Here is a 19,993-nt window from a genome sequence, read left to right as displayed (position 1 = left end):
CTGGGCATCACACCTCCGATACATTTCAGAATGGGTGGTCGGCGAAAGTGAGAAGCACTGGTTCCATATGGATTAGGCAGTAGCTTGCAGACCGCTCTGGGACCTAGCCTGGCTTCTACGGGGTGCCCGGCCTCAAAATGCCTACTTAGCTACACCCATAAAGACAGTGCTAGACATCTGGGACAAAGTTGCAGTCCCCAGGGGCCTTACCTCTTTCCCCTCCCCCAACACACCATTGGCACGCAACTCGGAGTTTCCCCCAGCCCTGCAATCACAATCCTTTCCGGCATGGAGAGAGGGAGAGAATGCCACATATTCTGGGACCTCTTTGAGGGAGATAGGCTTAAAACAATATTACCAGATTCGTTACTGGTTACACCCACCATTAAACACTCAAGGGGCAATCCAGCCCCCTTTAAAATACTAGTGCGCTTATGCGACAGCTTGTGGGGCTTGATCTCCTGCACTTATCAAGTACTACAGCACTCCACTTTGATTAGACCCCTCACATATCAAACACAATGGCAGACAGATACTACAGAAGAAGTCACCCAGAAGCAATGGGAGCAACTATGGAGCAACATACCGAAAATATTCAAAAGCATACCCCAGATGGAAACCGCATACAAACTCATGACAAGATCGCACTTCCTATACTCCCCAACGCTTACACAAGATTTTCCCCACCTCTTCACCCAACTGCTGGCATTGCCAGACTGCGGCAGTGAACTTCTTACATATATGGTGAACCTGCCCATTGCTGGCCCTCTATTGGAAGGAGGTTTTAAGTCACATTAAGGACACCATAGGCTTCGCCATACCAAATACTCCCACTGTGGTCATCTTAGGAATTAGGCTCCTAATGCTCTTAGCTATGACTCATGCAGACCTCATATCACACATGCTTGGAGCTGCCAAACAGCTAATAGCCCTTTATTGGAAAAAGACAGTTACAACGCCCATCGCCATGTGGTTTACACAGCTATGGCACACTATGGCGATGTAACACCTTACATTCCGGATGGCACACACTAAACCTAAATTTACAGATACCTGACAGCCTCTGTTAGACTACTTTTCTAAGCTGGAACATATATGCTTCACTCCACCTAAGGTTCTTGCCCTCCAATTATTTGAGGACGTTACACCAACCCAGTACACTGACACCTCGCACAAGTTTCTTTAGCTGGACATCGCAGGGAGCATGATCTCCTACCACCTTTCTTTTTCATTCGCTCTTTTCTATCTTTGTTCTCTGTTGATTGTTTAATACTACAGCTGATGGTTGGCAGCAAGGAAAGGCACACTTGAGCACGTAACTGCTATGATTAAAGAAATATGACGTATAGTGAAGATGCCATTACCGAACTTGTGTAAACTTATGAAGCCAGCTGTAAGACATGTTGAAGTTTGTTAACTGCTTTCATACCATGATATAAGATTGACATTTTTAATAAACAGATTTGAAGAGAAATTAAACTAGTAGTCAATGACATCCAGGACCTGGACTGTACTCCTAATGAGATTAAACGTTGGTTTAACTTTAATGTCATGAAATGTAAATGCATACTTATACTCAGGTGAAGATGTTGGCAATCACATCTTGATGTAGGTCAGCTTCTTCCTCTTCACTACTATCATCTTCATTTGCCATTTCAACATCCCTACCCGGTGCCTCTGCATGCTCTACATCCTATGTGATGAATGGGATGTTGCGTCACAAGACGAACTTGTGCAACATGCAGCAGGCCATGGTGATTTGGTACCCCTTTTCGGGTGAGTTGGGGAGGACTCCACGGGTCTTATCCAGACAGTGAAATCTGACCTTCAGAAACCCAAATGCCCAATCACTTGGCCTCTGTGTTATTCCATAGGCCTCATTGAAGTGGATGTCCCCTCACGTTGTCGGATTCCTCAGTGGTGCCATAGCCATGGTTGGTTAGGATAGGCTGAGTCACTTAAATGGAAAAGAGCAAATTTGGCTTAATCAGAAACACAATAATGATGATTCACCTTGTGAATGCACAAACAATGTCATGTCTGATTGTACTTACCAACAAGCCAGGCCCTCTCAGGTCCAAGTTAGGACATTTGCTGGGGTCTGCTGCTGTTCCGTAGTACAAAGGAATCATGGGCACATCCAGGGAAATGTACATAGACATTTGAGATGTATAAATCAGATAAACAGATAAATTGCACATTGATTAAATGGTAGTGGTATACGTGTTCTCTGGCTCTTGGTGGCACTAAGGAAATATGCGTTCCATCGATAGCTCAAACCACCTGTGGCAGCTGACTCAAAGTGTAGCTGTCCCTTTTCACATTAGCTAAATCCTCACATTTTGGGAAATGGATGAAGTTGTTCTAGATGTCTCATCATTGATGCAAGAACTTCAAGTAGCACACCACTGAAAGTTGGTTGAGACATCCCACCACGCACTGGCACAGTATATTGGAATGATCCTGTGGCCATAAAATGTAACATTGCAAAGACTCTGATAATTGGTGTAATAGCAGTGGTACTCTGTTGCATGGCTGAAGTGAAGACTCAAGCTGATGACATAAATCCAGTATAGTTTGCCTATTCAATCTGTACTTTTTTTTATAATATCCCTTTCCTCCATGGTGGCCACGTCTGGAAATGACAGGTATACTTGAGGTTGTCGTCTCCTAACGTTAACAGGGTTGAAATGTCTGCAACTATAAAAAGTAATGACAATTTTCAGAACACTTTCCACATACACATTAAAAAAAATCACACAAATGTCATGGTGTATACAACATATATATGCTTACACAACCTATGTATTTTTATATGTAAAACCATTGTGTTTGTTACTCAACAATTGAATGTCTTTTTTTTCAAAACATACTAAATATATGATTTTGAAAATTATACTGTTGCTATGTATAATTTACACATCCTATTTTTTTAAAGTAAATTTTTCCTAAAATAGTGTCAACAGAGGTGTTGTTAACACTGCGCTACTCTTACTTGTCACTACACTAATGCAATACACATACATTTTATTTTTTAAGAAACATGACTGTCATCTGAATTTTCTCAATGTTGAAAGAAGGAAGCCACTTTATTGTGTGGTGGTGACGCACTTAACTGTCACCATAGCATTATTTGAAGTCCTAGAATGGCAACTGCCTGACCTTGCCATCAGGACATTTGTAGGCGCGTGTGTATGGCAGAACTTGAGCACCTAGTGGGTGTTGTATTCCACGACGGACACAGCAATAGGCTAAAGTGTGTGAAAGCAACCAAGAGCTGTGCCCATTGCCACAGATGATCACGCCGTCGCGTACATGCATGCAGTCGTTTTGAAAGTTTTCACTTGCCTCCTAATACTGCAGCCATCAAGGCCTCTTTTACTTTTGCTGCTGTTTTTGACCTCTGGGCCCATGATGGCACGAGGTTCTGGGGAAAGGGCGGGTGCTTTCACACTTGAGGAGGTGGAGAAGCTGGCAGAAGAGGACCTTTCCCTGTATAGCCAACTGTTTGGCCCACTAGAGGAATAGGTACATGTTTTAAATGTATATGTGAATCTGTATAACTGTCTCAATTGTTCCTGAAACACAGGCTGCAATGTTCCTGACTGAAGTGTACCTATAATGTGAAGTGGCATATATTTAGTTCCTCACATAGGACAAGGATCTCAGGGATATGTAAGCACTTTCCCATAACAAATCAAAAGTACCCATTAAATATGTGTTGTGTGTTCAAAGGCCAAGTACAGTATTTTGGCTGTACATGTAGAGATACATCCATGTTACTTTTAAATACATGTAAAATGCATTAATGTCACATCATGTAAATCTAAAAATGCATTCTAATGTCATTACAATTGTACATGTTTTCTATAGCTACCACATTAAATGGATGTTTGCTATGTGTTTGTGCCACAAGACCCTCAGCCTAAATCTGTTTTCTCAAAACAGCGTTTTGGGAGCTATAAGTAGCTCTCAGACCCCTCACGAGTGATACACCGCCTTGACGTAAGTCATTAGATAGGCACAAGGTCAGTTTTCCATATGCAAGTTAAGTAAAGGTTGTGTTCATGTGACATCATGATCAGCATGCTACTGAAATCAGGCCCTGACAATAAACAGTGCTTAGTCAGAATAATGGGCCATGCAGGGGCTGAGTCACAAATGCAAGGCACTGAAACACTGAGATTTTGGTGTCATTACAATTGGTTCCCTGACAACAGAGTATTGGAGGTGTGTGCCAAACAATGGCACTTTATGGCAAGATATGAGGGACAATTGAAATGGAGAGTTACCTCATTTCTTGATGAAACACTTCATTTCAGTTAGACTACCAATCAGAAGTGTTACCTTTCCAAACTGCAGGTCTCTTACTCCCAGTGTCTAGTATTCACTGAGCCATAGATACTAATGCAAGACACAGCCCTTAGTTAGATGTGATATTTTTGAAGTGCAGAGACATGTTTTGGAAAACACTTCTCATCAGAGTACGTTTCCTGCACTTTTAGAACTGTCACATCGAAAAAAGGGCTCTGTCTTGCCTTAGCACTGATGGCAGAGGGAATACGGCAGAGGGAATACTGGCCACTGGGAGGAAGTGAACTGCAATCAGACAGTGCAGACAGTGAGTCAGTGTGGTAAACTCTTGTGGCACAAGAAAACTATTACTCATATGTGGTACTGTTATATAATTGACACAAACTAACCATTGTATGTCCTTTTGATTTGAGGAAATGGATGCTGCAGAGGATATTATATTAAACACTTCTTAACATGGAACCATGTTCTGAACCTTCACATTCCCCCAGAACAAATAGACATACTAATGTATGTTTGTGTCATCCATGTAACATTTCCACATATGGGAAAAAGTGCGTTCTGTGCCACAAGATATTACCACACAGACTGTTTTATCTGCACAATGTTAGCCCATCCATTGGTACACATGTGAATACATCGCCAAAGAGCACACTCTCGCTGACACTCATGGCAGAACTTTCATAGTGCAAGTTGCTTGCCTGTGAGAAGCTCACAATGTTTTGCAATGATCTGAAGTAGCTTACATCACAGGAAATGTTGGTGACTCTGGCTGGGTTTGTGAGTGTAGGAAGTGACAAAGGATGAGGGTAGTCAACAGGTCACTTTAAAAGTGTGCTATGGGGAAGGGTCCCACATAGAGACTTCGGAGCCCCACCACTTACCTTTTGTAACCCCGTTCTCCTGCGAGGAAACATTGACACCATCACGAAGCTGGAAAACAAAAGAAGAGAATCAGATTAAAAAATTCCTCCAGACTCTCCCCTATGAGAAGGAAGGTGGATTTACGCAACAGATAAACCAATCAGAGAGTCAATGCAAGAGAGAAAAGGATGTCAGACATGGAAGAGAGGAGGAACCGGAAACCGAAGGGCAAGACTATAGAGAGCTGGAGGACGCCAGAGAAAGAAGCTCGAGAGGAATTCTGACTAAAGGGGATGAGAAGACAAAGGAACACGCCGAAGTCAGAGAGGAGACGCCCAAATACTGGTGCTGAGAGTGGTAGGCTTCCCCAGGAGAAGGCGCAACTGCCGCCGTAACTCTGGAAAGTTGCAGCATGGGCACCTCCTGGAGACCTACGCACCAGAGAAAATCGTCCTGAAAGAGAGAAGAATAGCAGACATGATTTAGCACTGAAAACCAGGAGTCTAGAACATTAAATTGTCTCATGTACATCTGACCAGACCAATAAATATTCCAAAATTGAGCCACAAATCAAGCCTCCTAGATCCTGTTCCTGCCATCCCTCCCACTAAACTTATGAGTCATGCTTGGGCTAGTGTAGAGAAATTGTGCGACATCACTTTAGACAAGCAAAAAGTCACTAACTCATTATTTTTACTTGCTTTTCTTGTACCCATACAGGTCAACGTCCATCAGAGGCAGGGGATCTGGAAGGCTATCACCAGGAAGGTACGGATACTGAGGGTCTACAAGGGGCACAGCATTCACTGAAGAAAGAGTTAGGAGGGTCTACGACGCTGGACCTGAAAGTTTGCTGAACTCCAGCTCGCCCAGTCCGCCCAATGTAGGAAGCACACACTGATCCCACTAATGGCCCATATTCTTGTAGTGGCCTATCAGGCGCTTGATGGGCAGTTGAGAGCCCAGCAGCAACGGGGCAAGGTGTAGTGTGAGTTTAACATGCAAACTGACTGTTGTTTTGTTACAGCAACAATTTTTGACATCTACATGAAGGTTGACACATGTCCAAAGCAGATGATTTTTGAAAGGTGTACGTTTGGCACAAGGTGTATGATGAAGTGTTTAGTCCAAACATTTTTGGTAAAGGATGCTGCCTGCTTTTTGCTCACTACCAATGGATTGGTTTTAGCAGACACATACCTTCCTCAACACTTCCTCTTGAGTGTTTGTTTGATTGTAAGAGTAATTGTGGTAGTTTACATGCCACTAATTCTTCATGCGTGATGATCCTTTCCTATTGTGAATGATCTAGGCTTAGCTCTAATACAGGTGACATAGCATACAATGCAATCATTATACAGTGGATGTTTCAGATGTCACCTTGGTAAGTTGGTTTCATACCCACACAAGAGTGAGCTAAGGAGCCAGATTTTCTGATGCCATCAGATTAAATGGCTTGATTTTAGGTTCTGTAGATATCCAAATTGTGCTCTGAATCCTACCTACATATGAATTTCTATGACAAGTGACAGGTTTGCATGATGTCCTACTCCTTCACAAGTGTGGATATAAGCTAGTCTGGTTTCTCGGAAAAATCTGTGCGAGGCATACACATTTCAGAACAACACAGGCAGCAATGTGTACACATTGGTGACACAGTAACAGATAAGCAAAACCATTAATCATTGTCCTTTCTTCTGTCCAGAACCTACATGTATGATGGAGTCAAAGAGAATACTTACAATGCCTTTTGGTGATGGAATGTTCCTTCACGTGTAGATAGTGATTTCCCATCCTGGAAACACAGATTCAGGCCCAAGTAAGGACTCATTAGTCAACAGTAGCAATCTATCAAGGTTTAATATGCTACATATTGTGAGTTACATTTCTCTCTTAGAAGTGATCATGAGACATGTATTGGTGGATGGGTTACTCTGTCACCAATACCATAATATCTTATGAGATTTCTTTTTTGATGGATGGGATATCCGTCACTGTTGAGACAGAGTAACCTGTCCGCCAAGATCTAAATCAGGGCCAAAGTTCTGTGTACTATGCAACAAAGGCCAAACATTCAGAGGTGTTAGACGGTTCCTGTAGAAATGTAATGGATAGGTGAGAGACAAGATCATCCATGATATAGGAGTTATCACATGCAATGACCAAACTGTGACCAAATAGTTTCAGGTAAGGTTGCCTACATGTATGGCATTTTGATAATGTCTTAACAAAGTTGGAGAGGCTGATGCAGGTGTAATGTAAAATGTTATTAAATGCATTGTGATATAAGTTCATGATCAGTTCCATTTACACTGATACAATGACCTTTTGTATCTGCCTTCACAGCATCTTTGGCAGAAGACAAAGGAGAGCGTGGCAAAAGAGATGGAAGCAACTACGTACAGCAGTTCCAGGACAGGCAACACCAACGACAGCGAGGGACTCAATTTCGCAGAGGGTGATGGGAGTGCTGTGGAGGTCTCCGGCTCTGGTACATCTTCTTTGGAGACCTCCAAAAGTGAGCATTCACTAGTGGTGGCTGACACGCCAGGAAGTGTTAGACCTCCATCTCTGTCTGCCACCCCAAATCCCATCTCTACCCTCTATGCTGCTCCCCCATCTGGCCACTCCACACTCCTAAAAAGAGTGAAGTCTGTTAGTTGCCAGGGAGTTCGCACAGTACTTCTCCATGCTTTATACTTGACAGGAGCAGTCCTCGGAAGACCAGATCGCCGAATTCCTCAGAGACATCCCTCCTCGTACACTCACAGACCATATGCTAGATCAGCTCAATGCCCCCATTACTGTAAACGAGCTCAGTACAGCGCTGACAATATATGCCCGGGTCGGCCCCCTGGACCTAACGGCTTCCCCACTGAATTCCTCAAGCCACATATGGGCACACTAGGCCCAAACTTATTGGCGGCAATACATGATTCCCAAGACCAACGCATGTTGCCTCAATACTGGCAACATACAGAGATTGTTCTGTTCTTGAAGCCTGGTCATCCACCAGAAGACCGGTCGCATCGACCCATTTCTCTTATCAATTTTGAGCCTAAACTTTTAGGCAAGGTCCTCGCCGACTGTCTCCATGCCTGCATTCAAGATTTGATCCACCTGGATCAATCCGGCTTCATGCCACACAGCTCAACTCAACACAACATTTGATGGGTCCATAACACTATGGCAAAGGCTCCGGAGCTGGGCCGACCCACGGCTACCCTGCTGGCCGATATCAATAAGGCGTTCGGCTCCCTCAGATGGACATACCTGCTCCAACTCCTTGAAGCCATTAACTTCGGTCCACGCTTCCTAGCCTACTAACGGTTACTGTACACAGACCTAACAGCTTCAGTCTGGATGACGGGTCATCAGTTGGCCCCTTTCCCTATCGGGTCCTGACGAAAGCTAGGATGATTTACATCCGTTAGCAGAAACATGTAGACCGTTCTTTAACACAGTTATTATATTTTGAAACTGTTAGAGCACTGTTTTTAGAGTTTGTCAACAAGGTAGCTACTAATAAAGTTGTTTTAGTACCTTGCTAGACATATTTTAACCAGCACTTATACACCATCACCACACACCAGCACTGCGACCATCACACCCAATCATCATCTAACAAAACTACCTTTCACCAAGTTGGGACATATAAGAGACCAATATCTACGACTTGTCAAGTAGAAGATGGTTCTCTAAATTAGTCCTTAATTCCCAGATGATGAAGCAAACCACTTCGGGTGGATGATGGGAATCTTACACCCATGCGTACACTCACACATGTACACATGAACCCACAGCACTAGCATTTCCCTTACGATTGTGTCAAGGTTTTCATACAGGCGAGACTCATAGTTGCTTATGTTGTTATAATATAATACCCTTTCCCTATCGGCCATGGCACGAGAAAGGGCTGCCCCCTGTCTCCGTTACTATTTGCCCTGGCTGTGAAGCCTCTGGTGGCCTGGTACGGAAGGACCCCCTAATCCGTGGCTTTGAGTGGTCGCAGTCCCAATCTGACTGTATTGCACTTTACGCAGACGATGTATTGTAATTTATGACTGACCCATGGTTCTCGGGTCCCTGAATCCTGCATATCCTCCGAGTGTTCGGAAAGACATCTAGCCTCCATACTAATCCCTCAAAATCAGTGCTTTTTCCAGTGTGCGGAGATAAGGGACGCAGCGCCTGGTCAGCACAGCTGTCACATGCGACTACAGGATTTAAATAACTGGGTATTTTCATTTCGCCCTGCCCGAAAACCTCGTAGGCACATAATATCAATCCACTCATCGCCAGCCTAAGAGATGAGACAGCGATATGGTCTCACCTTCCGCTCTTACTGTATGGGCGCTCAGCGTTCTTTAAAATGGTCTCCCTACCCCGCATTCTATATAGGCCACAGAACTTCCCATATGAAATACCACGCACATGGTTCACACAAGTCAATGCTCTACACAACAAATTTTTATGGAACGGAGGGGTGGTTCGGGTTGCGCGGAGTACATGTATGCAATCTATGTACTGCAGTGGTATAGCAGCAATGGATGTATACGCTTACTATGCAGCATCCCACCTACTCATCATTAATGAATGGTGGCATATTTCACCCACAAACCCTGCTTATGTGCTCGAGCACATGGCAATGGAGCGCACACCCCTCCTCCAGCTTCTATATAGTCACAGGAATTTAGACTTCCTGCCTCCTGCCAGAAGAAATGTAGTACGGCTTTGGAGATATATGGCCCGACATATGGGGTGGCAAGGCCGCCTGACGCGCGCCACTCAGTTATCGCATGGCACATATCTATGCCCAGTCGCAGCCCTATTAGGTTTCCGTAAGTGAGATTTGTTGGGTGTCTCTACTCTGGGAGATGGCATGCAGGGCACTACCCTCAAATCATTTCAACAGCTACAGACAGATTTTCAGCTGCAGAAGATAAGATTTTATAAATACCTCCAGCTGGGTCATGCACTCGCCCCCTTCTTAACTCACTTGACACCTTGGCTGAAATTCATCCCCTTGAACCCCTTGAGGGCTGCCTGCCAATGGGGGACTGCGGGGTGCATAAGATACGCCAGCTATACCAGACACTGACCCACATGCCCGCACACCATTGCATAATACGAAGTTGGCATGGCTCGGGGATCTACTGGATCTGACTGACGATGACTGGACGGAAGCCCTGGACAGCCCGAGGGGTGCAGCGGTGTCCTCATGCTACCGTTTCCTCCAATTTAAATATATGCACAGTATATACTTCACTCGATCCCGCCTATGGAGGATGGGTGCCATCCAGTCCCCTGTGTGTCTTCGATGCAAGAGGGAGGAGGGGACCCACCTGCACAGCATCTGGAGCTGTAGTGCGCTACAGCCATTTTGGCGTAGGGTCGCGTCCTGCCTGGGCCTGGCCCTCTTCTAGGACCTCCCATTTGATCCAAGGTTATTCCTACTCCATAGTACTGACGGGATTGGTGGAAACCGATATAAGCAACACTTGCTCTTCTTAGCCCTCACTCTCGCCAAACGCGACATTGCCCAGCTGTGGAAAGGAAAGTCCCCTCCAACAATAGGCAGGTGGAAGAAGGCCCTTGATAGATGCATGGGAACAGAGATTGCGGTTTTCCAGGCCTGGGCTTGTCCCCAGAAACACAGGAACATTTCATCCCGATGGGCGGTTTACCGGGGTATAGACTTACCTCCTTTACCAGCCACAGACCCCTCATAAGATTGTCCTCCCATACCCAATCAGTCCCTGAACAGCCCTGACAACATAACGCTACCGTCTGTACTCACATACATCCAGATTTAATACGTTTTGTGGGGTCTGAGATTACCTGTGCAATGCTTATATTGTTTTGCCTGCAGGTTCAGCAGGGGTTACAGTATCGGTACTCCTGATATATCTTGCATTCAAAATGTATGCAGCGGGCCTCAGCCCTTTATGTACCTTGAAAACTCAATAAAATGTGTTTTAAAAAAAATAGAGTGCAGTCTTCTTTGCCCCAGGCACATCACCCCCTGCCCTTGTCTCCCTGGCTGCGCTCAGTGAGGAGGCTGTTGGCCTTCCATGCATGATCACGGTAGGGCAGATTGCCCTGTTGAATGCCAACTAGAGGCTTAGCTACCAGATGCAGCACATGTCAGCTTTCCTTGAAGACATTCACGGTGGTATATGTGTCCCCTCAGTAGTTCCAGGCTCTGGCCCTCTCCCTGACCACAGCTTTGCAAAAGTGGCATAACATCGGCTCCTGCAGTGTGGGGGGTCCTGAGCTCTAGGGGGCCCCCTCCACACAGCCACAAAGCTCCCCTGCAGAAACCCAACACCCCAGCCCCTCCCAAGCCCAAACCCCCCCTAACAACCCCACACAACCCTCTCCCATGTAAGATCTAGAGGTGCCTGCTCTGTCATATAGATGCCCCTTCCTGAGGAGTTTCCCATGGCAGTCCCTTAGGAGTCAAGTTGTTATGCCAGTGCACAGGTGTGCAAGTGACAATGGACTTATTTGGACTGGCAACATGCCATATCATTTGAGAGAATCATTTCATTTTTGCTATTATATATAGGTTTTATTGACAGATTTCTATGATTCCTAGCAATGTTTCAAACTAAAATGTGAAGTACTTCTTTTTCTTAACCATTGTGACATGGACTCTTGGTGGATTAGTTAATGAGTTGGTTAAGTGCATACACTAGTTAACATAGTATGTGATGGCAATTTGATGTAGCTGCAGGCTTACATCCTAGTAAGGGCCACATGCACCAAATATTGATGTTGAACATTTGTTTTTCTAAAAGTATTACTGTAGGTGTGTTTGTTTGACCTTGATTCCTGCTCAGTATGAGCACATATGCTTCTCATCTTATCAAGAATTGTGACTAATGTATTGGAATATGCTACAGGATTTGAAGTAGGATGGTAAAGTTCCATGTTGCATACTTCCAAACTGAAACTGATATTGATTTTAGGACTGATAGAATGTAGAATTTGCTCACGTTTGTAGGGGTGAATTTATACTCATGAGTAGCTCGTGTCCGCATTTAATCCTTTGTAGCGCTAACATTGGGGCAATAGAATGTGTATTATAATAACTTGAAAACTGAAGTGTTAGAGATGATTTCCATGTAAACATGAAGAAATTAATGCTGAAACTACATGTGGTTAGACGAAAACATTAACGAGTAGAATGTGTACATGTAACTAATGCATATTTATGTGCTCAGTAATGATGTTCATTATATGTGCATTTTTTAGGCTTATGTCATTTCTTATGTTGACTGATTTCTGTAGGCCTAACATTTATTTTTCCACCTGGAAGCTCTCGAATTAGACTCGCTAGTGAATTTCATGTGCATGTAGAATTTGTTCTTTCTCCCGTTCCTATTGAAGGTGGAGAAATTCATCCTTGTTATCTAGAATAATGTCTTTGTTTTAAGTGTTAGGTTGGGGAGGAGAGGATACATTGAATGGCGATGCTGATAATGAGGAACGCTTGTGCTTTCTCATCGGAGTGAGCCTGGGAATCAAGGTCATCTAGCCAACGCCTGGGAGCATTTCTGCCTCGTGGAAAGTTACCAACAAGGAGGTGGCCTAACTGGATGGGGTAATGTCGAAATGGATCATGGGATACTAACTGCACGCTCATGTATTGAAGTTAGGGACAGAGTCCGGGGGATTCTGCCTTGCCTTGAGGAAGAGAGCATCTTAGAACGAGACCTGTAGCTTTAAGCTACCTGACCCATACAGTGTGAATTGACTTCTTAGGAAGCCATCACGTGCTGACACCTTTACAAAACTTGCCTTTGGGGAATGCTATGTAGGGATGTCACGTTAGTGATAGTGTAGCTTCAGACTAGATGCTTTTCACCTACGGACCTCCAATGAAGGGGAATCATGTCATTGGAGCCATCATTTTCTGCATCCATATTCTGGAACTGGTTATCCTGTGTATGTTGCACCGACTTATTTTCACTCGTAGGTTTGGCTTTGTATTAGTTCCAATGTAAGTCTACACCCTCATCTTAAGGTGCTTGTATGTTCAACTGTTCTTGGCTTTGTAATGAACTAACAAAATGTATTTGGGAGTCTGTGAATCTTCGGGGTCATAGGTTATTGGAATGATAATGGTTGATTGGCTAACGATTTTCCTCTCCTCCACACTTTCATGCGGAGACAAAGAGACATCAGTCTGGGGTTCCAGAGTAAATCTAGAATGTGGAACCCGGCTCCTTCCGTGCTAATGAATACGTTAAAGGTTCCAGCTTGTGTAGTGCAATTTGTACATCACGTTACATTGCACTTCTCCCAATGTGTGTTGCATATGTTTTTGATGTTATCATTTTTTAAATTTTTTATAAACACACCTGTATGTATTTTCAAAATATTTTGGTTTGTTATTCTTTTTTGTGCAAATGTAAATTTGTTTGAAGGCAACTTGCCAGTGTCCAATGTACTAATTTAGGTGTTTCTTTAAATTTCTTAACTATCAACATTTCAAACATATGCATTGCACATTGGTATGCTATTGCTTTTAAGTACAATTTTCTGAAACAAGATTACAGCACTTCAGTTCTGTGGCAATCGAAAAGGTAACATGTAAAGGTGTTGTTTACCGTCGATTCCATCCCCAACAGTGTTTATTTTTTTCGTCCTCGATCAGCAGAATCAGGGGTACCTAGTGGCATATAGGGTTAATGGTTGTGAAGGAGACGAAATGTACATTAAGGTGAGTTTGTGCCTTCCATTGATGGGAATGGTGAGTGGCGACATGAATCTTCTTCGCTTCGCTACTTTTGCTGTGATTTATTCTAACTTGTGGCTGCAAGTGTGAAACTCCAAGGATGCATACAATTTGTTGATGTTTAGTTTCTTGTTGCCTGGTTAACATAATGTATGAATCTGCTCTAAATGTCACTTGTCATTTTGCCTGATGAATCGCCTTTCTGAAAATGTATCACAGGTGTCATCAAGTGGATGTCAAGAGCATTTTGCAGATAGGTACTTACCGTACAGTAATCTTTTTCTGACACTAAACCCTAGTGTTTGTTATACTAAATGGGTTTTTCGAGGTCTATTCACTGCTATGACTGATTTGTAATATATCATAGCATTTCAATCATAATGTTCTGCCTGCATTAAATGTACTTGCAATCTCAATTGTCTGCTGTAATGCCTGCCATTTTCCTTACTAATGTGATGTATGAATGAAAGCAAAATACTTTAATAAACAGATATAAAAAAGAGGTGAGTTTGTGCCTTATATACGTTTCAAACCGGCAACTTAGGTGTGGCAGCGTGACCACCACAGTCAGGTTGGCAGGAAAGCACATCGTGATAGCTGGGCAGTTAATGTGGCGGTCCGCCCTCCGACAGCTGCTTCTGCCTATTGCGCCGTTGACGCGGGCGAACGTTCCTGGTGAAGTCGGTGGGACCAAAACAGTCTTCAGACTGTCAAAACGCCAGCACTGTAATAGAGCGGGTGGCCCACCAGGTAGGCGGGCAGGAGGACGGCCAAAAAAGCCCACTTCTTCGCGGTCCCGTCGACATCTAAATCAGGCCCATAGTATTCACCACACCCAAAACGACATATATTTATGTAAAATATGACTTGAAATTATTTATCTACTCTTGTTTCACATCTCACCTTGTCTCCAGAGTGACCAACTATCTCTATATTGCTTTTGTATGTGTAGTTAAACCACCATTAAATAAAAACAATCAATTATAAGCATTATTTCATTATAATCAACTTCAAGGTCTGACAGGTACCCGTGAACCCACTTATTAGCTTACTAAAAAATGCTAGTGCCAGTTCCAAAATGCAGCTTTACTGTGGTGCAAACATCTTTGATCCACGTCTCCGTGATTTGTGCAGGACAGTGTAGAGCGATTATAGCAATACTTAATGGTAGTTTGCAGGGTTGTATGACCGCTTGAGGTCTGACCTGCCTTGTCTGACTTTCAATAAGCCACAGGAACATGCTCTCTTTCTCACTCACCAAAGATCGGATTCAACCCAGAAGGAACTTTAATCAATCAATCAATCAGTACATTTATAGAGCGTGCTACTCACCCATGAGGGTCTCAAGGCGCTGGAGGGAGGGGGGGAGTCGCTACTGCTCGAAAAGCCAGGTCTTGAGGTGTTTCCTGAAGGTGAGATGGTCCTCGGTCAGTCGTAGGTGTGCGGGGAGGGAGTTCCATGTTTTGGCTGCCAGGTAGGAGAACAATCTTCCTCTGGTGGTGGTTCTGCGGATCCGTGGGACGGTGGCGAGGGCGAGGCTGGCGGAGCGTAGCTGGCGGGTGGGGGTGTAGAACGAGAGGTGGTTGTTGAGGTATTCGGGGCCATTGTCGTGGAGTGCTTTGTGCGCGTGGGTGAGGAGCCTGAACGTGATCTTCTTCCTGACGGGGAGCCAGTGCAAGTTTCTCAGGTGGGCGGATATGTGGCTGTGGCGGGGGATGTCGAGGATGAGTCGTGCGGAGGCGTTCTGTATGCGCTGGAGTCGTTTCTGAAGTTTGGCTGTGGTTCCAGCGTATAGGGCGTTTCCGTAGTCCAGTCGGCTGGTGACGAGGGCCTGGGTGACGGTATTTCTGGTTTCGGTGGGGATCCACCGAAAGATCTTACGGAGCATGCGCAGGGTGTTGAAGCAAGATGACGAGACGGCGTTGACTTGCTTGGTCATTGTGAGGGAGGAGTCCAGGATGAATCCCTGGTTGCGTGCGTGGTCCGTGGGTTTTGGTGCACAGCCCAGCGCTGTGGGCCATCAGGAGTCGTCCCAGGCGGAAGGGGATTGTCCAAGGATGAGGACCTCCGTCTTGTCTGAGTTCAACTTCAGGTGACTGAGTTTCAACCATTCTGCGACGTCTTTCATTCCTTCCTGGAGGTTGGTTTTGGCGGTGGCTGTGTCTTTGGTGAGGGAGAGTATCAGTTGGGTGTCGTCGGCGTAGGAGATGATGTTGATGTTGTGTTTGCGTGCGATGGCGGCGAGGGGGCTCATGTAGATATTGAAGAGGGTTGGGCTGAGCGAGGAGCCTTGAGGTACGCCACAGATGATCTCGGTGTCCGCTGAGCGGAAAGGAGGTAGGCGGACTCTCTGGGTTCTATTGGACAGGAACAAGGTGATCCAGTCCAGGGCCTTTCCTTGGATCCCATTGTTAAAGAGGTGGGTTATCAGGGTGTGGTGGCATACGGTGTCGAAGGCAGCCGAGAGGTCTAGGAGGATGAGAGCAGTTGTTTCTTCGTTGTCCATCAGGGTCCTGATGTCGTCGGTGGCTGCGATGAGGGCGGTCTCAGTGCTGTGGTTGGCTCGAAATCCGGACTGGGACGGGTCGAGCGAGTTGTTTGCCTTGAGGAAAGCAGTCAGCTGTTTATTGACGGCCTTCTCAATGACTTTAGCCGGGAAGGGAAGAAGAGAGATGGGGCGGAAGTTCTTGAGGTCCTTGGGGTCCGCTGCGGGTTTCTTCAGAAGGGCGTTGATTTCTGCATGCTTCCAGCTCTCAGGGAAGGTGGCTGACGTGAAGGAGTTGTTTATGATGTTCCGGAGGTGGGGTGCGATGATGATGTCGGCTTTGTAGAAGATGTGATGGGGGCAAGGGTCCGAGGGGGAGTCAGAGTGGATGGTGTTCATGACGTGGGTGGTGTCTTCACTGCTGATGGGGGTCCAGGTGCTGAGGATGGTGGTGGGGGTTGTTGGTTCGGTGACTGGAGGCGGAGTCTGGGGTACGAAGCTGTCGTGTATGTCTGTGATTTTGCGGTGGAAGAACGTGGCGAGGGAGTTGCAGAGGTCTTGTGATGGTGTGATGTCGTTGTTGCTGGCGCTGGGGTTGGAGAGCTCTTTGACGATGCTGAAGAGTTCCTTGCTGTTGTGGGTGTTGCTGTCTAGCCGCTCTTTGAACGATGCCCTTTTGGTGGTGCGGATCAGCTGGTGGTGTTCGCGAGTGGCGTTCTTGAGGGCAGTCATGTTTTCGGTAGTCCGATCGTGGCGCCAGGTTTTTTCGAGGGTTCGGCAGGATTTCTTTGAGTTTTTGAGGGCGTCGGTGAACCATGAGGATTTCCTGTTGCGGGACTCGCCTGGGGGGTTCTTCAGTGGAGCAAGGTCGTCGGCGCAATTGGTGATCCACTGTGCGAGGTTGTGGGCTGCGTTGTGTCGGCTGGCGGGTTCTGGCTCAGTGATGAGAGGAGCTGGTCTGTGGTGATTTTGCTCCAGCATCTGCGGGGGATTTGTTGCGTGCGGAGGTGGGATGTAGTCTTTTTGAAGGTGAAGTGGATGCATCTGTGGTCGGTCCAGTGTAGCCCGGTGGAGTGGCTGAAGGAGAAGTGGTTGCTGGCGGAGAAGATGGGGTCGAGCGTGTGGCCAGCTAGGTGGGTGGGGGTGTTCACCAGTTGCTTGAGTCCGAGGTTGGCGAGGTTGTCGAGCAGGGTGGTGGTGTTGTTGTCGTTGTTTTTCTCCAGGTGGAAGTTCAGGTTCCCTAGGAGGATGTATTCTGGTGAGGCTAGGGCGTGTGGGCTGATGAAGTCGGCGTTGGTTTCGCTGAATTGTGTGCGCGGACCCGGGGGTCTGTAGATGAGCGTTCCTCTAAGGGTGGTCTTGAGGTCGGTGTGAATCTGAAAGTGTAGGTGTTTGGCGTCGGAGAGTGTGTCTTCGTCGTTGGTCGTGATGATGATGGTGTTCCTGTAGATGATGGCGATTCCTCCTCCGGTTTGGTTGACGTGGTCCTTCCGGGTGATCTTGTAGCCGTCTGGGATGGCTATGGCGATGTCCGGGGCCGAGGAGGCGTTCATCCAGGTTTCTGTGAGGAAGGCGACGTCTGGTGCTGTTGTGTCGAGGAGGTCCCAGAGTTCGACGGCGTGCTTGTGGACGGAGCGGGTGTTGAGGAGGATGCACTTGAAGTGGTTGTTGTCGATGTTAGGTCCGGTGGGAGGTCTGCAGGTTCGGAGGCAGGTGAATTTGCAGGCTTGACAGGTGAAGGGTCCGTGGGTTCGCTTCGGGGTGGCTCGGTAGCAGGCGGGTGGTCGTCCGGTGTTGAGTGCGTTGAGGGCGGCGGAGTCGTATCTCAGTCGGGTAGCTTGGCCTCGGCGGGGGCCAGTGGTTCTGGCGCTGGGCGCGGTCCAGGCGCGGACGGGCGCAGACGGGCTTGCCTTAGGAGCGCCTTTGGTGCGCATGCTGCGCGCTTCCGCTGCGCGGCCTCCATATGAGGGGCTGTGGGAGGAAGGAGCAGCTGGGAGGCGGGAGGGGGCGGCGAATGGGAACAGCGGGGGGCGGAGCCGCAGGGGCGCAGCGGCGGGAAAGGTGGCACAGAGCGGAAAACGGGAAAGAGGATACAGAAGGCAAATCGGGGTAAAGGGGGCACAAGGGGCACAAGGGGCACTACAGTGGAAAGAAAGGTGGTACAAAACAGATGGCAACAGGCAACAAAATGTAAAGGCACAAGGCAACAGGAGACATAGACCAGAGGAGGCAAAAGGGGATGGCGAAGGACTCACGTTACAGCAGCGGGGGCAGCGACACAGGGGGACCGTGTGGCGGCTGGGGGGGCGACCTACCTGATGGCAGGGTCAAAGGTCGCTTTACTTTACTATTTGCAAAGGACATCATGCTAGTAAAGATCACACTGGCAAGATGGAAGAGGAAGATAGCAGCACTAGAGAAATGTTTTAACCTCAGTGCCCTTGAAGTACATCTGAGCAAAGCATAGGTTTCGCATTTGAGCTAAATGGCTTCGGGATGACTGGAGACGGATACGGCATTCCCTGATAAGAGTCAAAGAGTGCAGTTGTTTTGTTCTCCTGTTCTCTTCTGCTTTGCATTGAATACCATCTACTAATGAGTGTATTTCTAAAGCCAAACCCATTGTGAAGGTTCTAATGGAGCCAAATACCCAATGTTGAGAGCACTATCTGGTGTTGTCAGCCCATCCTTGTGTGCAATAAGCCTGAAGTTCGTTTTTTCGCGCCATAATCCATAAGGTTTGGGCATTCCAGCACCAGCTGTGCCATTCACCTGGAATGAAAGCTCAGCCCTGCTCAGCTGACATCTGAAAGACAATTGGCCACATGGGAGTAGCGTCTTAAGGTAAGAGGCACCTCTCACTAGGCTGTCTAATGTGTTAATGCATTGCCCTCAATAAGTACTGGTTCTACCAACACTAATAATCTTGACAAACTAAATCAAAGTATTGTAAAAAGTAGGAACAAGCTGCCTGGGAACAAGATCTGTCTTTGGTTAAAGGCCAGAGGCGCTCTCCCCTGCACTCAGGGTGCAGACCTCCTGCTGCTGGAATGGAAAGGTCGCTGCGGGTTCTACCACATCCTGGCCTGGAGCTTAGGCTAGCGGAGACTCCAGGGGGCCACTGGCACACCACGAGCTCGCTCTGTGTAAATGCACCACTGCAGCTGGCGGGGTGGTACCGTAATACTAAAACGGAGTCAGCCTTTTACCTAAAATGTACTGTATTTGGAAAAAGCAGGGCCGTGTGGTCCTCCGAAGACGAAAATGTACGTTTGGAAACACATAAACTAGATTAGTGGGTAAGGGTGGAAACAATAGTAAAGGATGTAACTGTGATACAGTACCAGGCTCTTAATGTTTGAAAATACTTAATGATATTACGTGGAAATGGATCTCTTTTTATCTGTTCTTTTGAAGAAAAACGTGGTTATGTTGGCTGTGGCTTTGTAGTTTTAGTATTCCAGAAGCTTTTGGAGGGCAAAAGATGAGAAAAATATGTTTTATTGTTGAACTTTATTGTGATCTTTGTTATCTGTACTACATCTACCTTTAAAGTTTCGGCCAAAGATCTTTTGGAAACCGAA

Source organism: Triturus cristatus, chromosome 6 (genome assembly GCF_964204655.1).
Source record: "Triturus cristatus chromosome 6, aTriCri1.1, whole genome shotgun sequence".
NCBI classification, from domain to species: domain Eukaryota; kingdom Metazoa; phylum Chordata; class Amphibia; order Caudata; family Salamandridae; genus Triturus; species Triturus cristatus.
The sequence above is the reverse complement of the archived record's forward strand: the minus strand, read 5'-3'. Positions refer to the sequence as shown.